Raw genomic sequence first — 6003 nt, 5'->3', positions numbered from 1 at the left:
GATACATCAGAAGTTAACCAAGTTTCGCACAATGCAAATGCGTCACATTTCAGATTATTTACTAAGTATTTAAAAGGATATATTTTCGGGATGATACTTCTACAGTTCCACTGTAAAACAGCGATCGAATCCTTGACCTCGTTCGAAAAATTAGCCATCGAAGGAAACGATTGCTGAGAGGAGGGGCCATTTTGCAGTCAGCTGCATCAAAAACATTTTAACTTTTGGTAGGAAAGTCATCAAAATACCTTTTAGGGGGTCAGAAATGTTGAAGACGGAAAATATAAAGTCCACAATGTCACTGAATTTTACAAGTCCAGCACTTGATGTGTTTTCTGGTTCCTTGGGGACTTTCGGGGTTTTGGGTGTCCCCGGAAGTGTTGGATATTCTTTCTCCGATTTCAAGTCTCCGGAACTAGGAGCTTTTGGCTTCGTCTTTTCGATTTGGTTACCAACACTTCCTTCTGTTGTTACTTTTGGAGGGCCTTCAAGAGATATCTTCGAACCCTTTCTAGGGAGTTTAGGAGATGATATATTTTTCCTCTTCCTAAAACTACGAGGGACAGTTGAAGATGTACCTTCGTGAGGATCGTCAGAATCGCAATCGTCCGCAGACAACAGGTGTAGGGGTTCTGTTCAGGTGGTGTGGCGATTTTCAGCATTTCTGCGAACGAGCGGTTTGATCGTTGCTTGAGAGATCGTTTCAAATGATCTCCACGCAATTTACACGCAGAACATGCTGTGAGGTCATGCGGGGCCGCCCCACAGTAAAGACACTTTTCAATGTCTCTGTCGCAAACGCCATCCGCATGACTCTCTCCACACTTCGAGCAGCGGGGCCGATTTCCACAATGGGAAGCTGTGTGTCCTAGTTGTTGACAACTAGTGCAATTCATTACCCGTGGTACGAAAAGTCGTACAGGTAGACGAACCCTGTCCAGGAGAACGAATTTCGGCAAAGCCGAGCCGGAGAAGGTCACCCGATACGAGTCCGAGTGGGGATAAGACTTTGTCCCATTCGCGGCGATACTGAATGCAAACGTTTGCAGTCCAGTATCTTGACATTCTTAAGCAAGGGATCTTTAAAACATCCGACCCCATGTTTGAGAATGTCCTCGCATGTCAGACTTGGATCCGTGATCACTCCATCTATCTCGACTTCGCGAGCTGGTATATAAACGCGGTAGTCCCGCGTAAAGTGATCGTTTCGAGCGATCTCATTAGCATGTTTCAGACTGGTCAACGAGACCCTGAGCTTATCGGGACGAATTTTTGAGATAAATTTCAATGTTGTATATTTTGACGCCAAGTCTTTAGATATTTTCAAAATATTAAGCGGTTTATTCTTCTCTTTGGTCCGGAAATAAACCACATAAAGGCCGGCCAAGGGTGAAGGCTCTTCGGGATACTGTTTAACCCGGTGAGTCTTACTATTTGGCGCAGATTTTGAATCTGTTTCCATTTTATCTTCGGGGGGGCAGAAGAGTATTAAATGGACTTGCCATAGCGCGGTTGAGGTTCCGCGCAAATTATAGGGGGAGTCAAAATATAAGACGATAAAGGGACACGAAGGGAAAAAATATACTTAGCTAATGATCCGTAGCAACTCGGCCGCTGAGGCCAAGCGTTAGTTACAACGACCTTTGATAATTAATAAGCACACAGCACCGGTTCACGGCACCACACTAAACGTCCGTTCACTGTTCGTATTGTTTTAACACAATAACACCCGGCACTGTCTAACGGTATTTATTGTTTATACTGTTTTGATCTACTGCACAAGCTCACGAATACAAAAGGTTTGATATTAAATGACCTTGAAACGGATTAGAATGGATTAACGCACAGCTGCTCTAATGCAAACTACCATCCGATCGATACGACGGTCACGAAAGGAATGTGCTTTTCAATTTGTAAACAGTTATGTCAAGTTAATTAGACCTTTTCTTTATTTTGCATAGTCGCACTAAATGATTAAACACACTTTGCTCTATAGTTCTGAAACGCGTTCTGATTGGCTAGTACTAGTATGGGTTAAATCAGACATGTTTTTCAATAGTGTACTATTTAAACACTTCATTGTTATTGCAATACACGTTTAAGCTGGGAAATTTCGAATCTATTGGTAGTTAGATTATATAAATCCTTCAACAGATTACTGAGCTATGAGCTTTCAAATACGAGAAAGGCAAACAAGCGTCATGTGTCATCCTCTTTGATGCTCATTGATCTAATCATTTAAAAATAGTTTAATTTTGAATTATTCGAAATTATGTCATACGACTGAAAACCATAAAATTGTGATCATATTTTCGTTGCCATATAGCGAAAATTATATTGGTACGTTAGATATAACAAGAGATATTCACGATCAAAAACTTAACACTCTCTCAGAGGGTAAATTTTGAAAAGGTGCTCCATAGTAAAGTAATTCGTATTTACGACAAAAAAATCTATCATTTGTGGTGGAATTGTTCATATGTTAAACCATAGTATTTTGCTTGATCAGACCATGTCAATTCCACGCCATTCAATGTTATAACGTAATTATTGTTTGATTTATTTAATTTTCTTAGAAATGGAACATCCGTTACTTTTTTTTTATTTTTCAGTTGGTTTGACGTAAAGTCGCCATAACTCAGTTCAGTTATTACACTGAATCAGTTGAAACATACATTGAAGAATCCAAATGAATGAGGAATTCACAGAAAAGATGATTTAAAAAGGTGGGTAGGTAATGTCAGAGACATAACTGGATGTCGTGAATACGAAAAAACTGATACGCTCCCATCACTTTTCCGAATATCAGTTAGTTGATTGATTGTATGAATTGTGCAAGCTTTCCTCTTTTTCACTAATTGAGTTTGAAGCGATGCACCTACATTTAAGTACAGATTGGTTACATTAAACAGCTACTATTCTACAACTATATATTCCAAACTTCAAACAATTCCTTTTTAATTTGCTAATATAGCAGGCTAGGTACGACAAATTTGTAGTTTATTTTTATTGATGCTACAAAGTTCGAAGATATCTGATTCTTCTCGAAATTTCAGTACGAGACAATTTCAATGGCCTGGTCTGAAATGTATCGAAATAATAATAATATTAATAATAATAATAATAATAATACAGATTAACCTGTATATATGGCAACCCTGTTTCGCATGGCATATTTTTACACGACCCCATACTAGTATAAAGATGTGTTCAACATTCGCTTTCGCATTGCCATTCGTAATTGAATGTGTTAGTGACGGTACAAATCTGCTTTTCTTCCTGTTTTCGGTGCCATCGTTCTGACGGTGTCTCGTACGTACAGAGTAGCTACTGTAACTTAAATGACGCTATTTCTCACATCACATTTCATTTTATACTGGTAGCGGTGTACGGACAAATACAAATAATAATACCCCTAAGTCCCATACAAACGGATCACCAATGTTTGGTTTTACGAAAGAACAAGTTAGCCTAGCCTATTCTTCCGTTTTGCTTTGACAAAGGAGAAAAAGAAAAAATGTTTTAACTGGCCACTTTACTTGAAGTTGCTATGGTTTTATTAGTTTTGTTATTTTCGTGTTGTTTACTGGGCAACAGTATTCAAACAATTGATTGTATACACATTCCTGTACAGTTTGTGAGAGCCGGTCAGTTTTTAAAACATTCACAAAAAACGGAAGTTCACTTCACGCCAATCATTGAAAGTATTTGACTAGTTATTCGTAGTTCAACCAATGCAAGGTATCATAACTAGGCTTAGTCAGGATTGTACCTATCAAATACTCTTTAAAACACCTTACGTTTCCAGCACTCTGAGTGGCTCTTTTCTTTATGTAAATATATGTATGTAAATGGAATAATTTCATCTTACAGACGCTGGCTAAGTCCGAAAGCCGAACGGAATATATCGGATAGAAGGGCAATGTTCTGTTCCAGACGAAGAGATAGTTAATTTAGTGGTGCCAGCTCGGTTCTAGACACCGGTATCATAAGGAGAATACCACAGAAAAAGCGAGATATTCCACAGAAAAAGCGAGATATTAATATCTACAGAAAACATTGAACCAGATTGAATGGGCATGCAGGCGTTGTCATGCCCAGCAATAAATATAGCAATAATCGGCACATAATGGCAGCCAGTTTAGGTTCAAATCTATCGGTTTAGTTACATTAAACATTCGAATTTGACAATAAAACTGTGGATTTAGCTGCCCTTCAAACGTGTTTTTGCTGTTTTCAGAAAATAATGTATACTATTTTCGTGGACGATTCGTAAATGATTCAGACAATTCAATTCAAAACATAGTGTAAACTCTGAAATTGATTGATCATAGTGATTCTAATACATTAGTTGTAAACGCCACAAGTTTTCGGAATTAAGATGAGCTTTAACAAATTTTCAAAATATATTTCAAAAATATCTAGTGTCCTCTTTCGTATGGAATCCGATATCTTGAACGAACCATGAGTCGATGAGCTAAATGAACATCTACTACGTTTTCAAAAAAATAGGTGTCGAATGTCACTATTTAGATAAAAGTTCATAATTTCTCGAATACAAACGTTCAGCTACAGTTCATCCGACAGTCTTGTCGATTCAACTATTTTCTATTATTCCGAATCATCTACATATTAGTCGCATGCGATAAATTGGCCAGCGCTGAAAATACAGAAAGTTATATTTTATCAGCAAAATACTTTTTAATGTTAGAATACAAAACGCTTTTCAACTTACTTTACAATAATACGCATTGTTTGTAGCAGCAATTTTTTTCTGATTCAACAGCAAGGATCAGAATAATAAACAGTAACTATGGTGAGTTAAATTGCACCCTTCAGCATTGCCAGTTGTACAGAAAACTCTCTAGAGTACACTGTCACTCTGACAGTGCGTCCTGACAGTGTACCACATAGCGCAACATGTGTCCTCGAAAATTTGTCGAAGTATTCCGTATTATAATTTGTATTTGGTACGGACCTCCCCTTCGCAGAACGGGAAACAGTGAGACGATATAAAAGAAAGAGTTAGTAGAGCGGCAGTCAGCCCCTTGGACAAGGACTAGTGAAGTACATGAGATGGCCTCACTGGATATACTAGAACAAAAATTCGAACAATACTGCACGAAATTTGAAGAGAGGTGCTCAATCTCTGATATACAAATAATTCAAAATTTGTACGTATTAGGTTAGGGATAGTTATAAGTAGGTAGACATTTTATAAATAATTAAAATAAATATTATGATTAAACATTAGTATGTAAAACAAGAGTAACTAAAACACCTAATATTAATAACGAATCGTATGAACAACAAAAATGAAAGGCCAAAGGGTCAAAACACTTGTACTGTAAAATGTTGATGTAATACACAAAAATAAGATTAATAAACAGATATTATGCAAAAAAAAATGAGCGGCAGTCAGTAATACTGATTGGCTGTCTAGCTGTTAACAGCAACTTGTGGAATTTTTACGCGGAAACTCGCACACAGGAAGAACAGTTAAGGGCAAGGCAAAGTCCCGCTCGAACCGTGCTGGTCTGCAGTTCCCAGTTGGCAAAATCCATCGTCTGCTCCGGAAGGGAAACTACGCAGAGCGTGTCGGTGCCGGTGCTCCGGTCTACCTGGCGGCAGTGATGGAGTACTTGGCTGCCGAAGTGTTGGAATTGGCCGGTAATGCTGCCCCTGACAACAAGAAAACGAAAATCATCCCTCGCCATCTGCAGCTGGCCATCCGTAACGATGAGGAGATGAAAACCCCGTCCTTTTCAGGACGACCACAACACTAAGATAAAGAAATATTTAGGATTGCTTTAAGGTTAGTCAGTTTTGATACGCCTAGAAAGTAGAATGCGCAAATCAAGTGCAAACATTTGTTCTAACAATTTGTTCATCTCTTTCATTTGTTCAATTTGTTCAACTCTGTTTCGCACGGTATATTTGTATACTAGTATAAAGATGTGTTCAAAATCATCACTTTCGCTTTCGCATTGCCGTTCGTAATTG

The sequence above is a fragment of the Malaya genurostris genome, chromosome 3 (assembly GCF_030247185.1).
Source record: "Malaya genurostris strain Urasoe2022 chromosome 3, Malgen_1.1, whole genome shotgun sequence".
Classification (NCBI taxonomy): domain Eukaryota; kingdom Metazoa; phylum Arthropoda; class Insecta; order Diptera; family Culicidae; genus Malaya; species Malaya genurostris.
Note: the sequence above shows the minus strand (reverse complement) of the source record.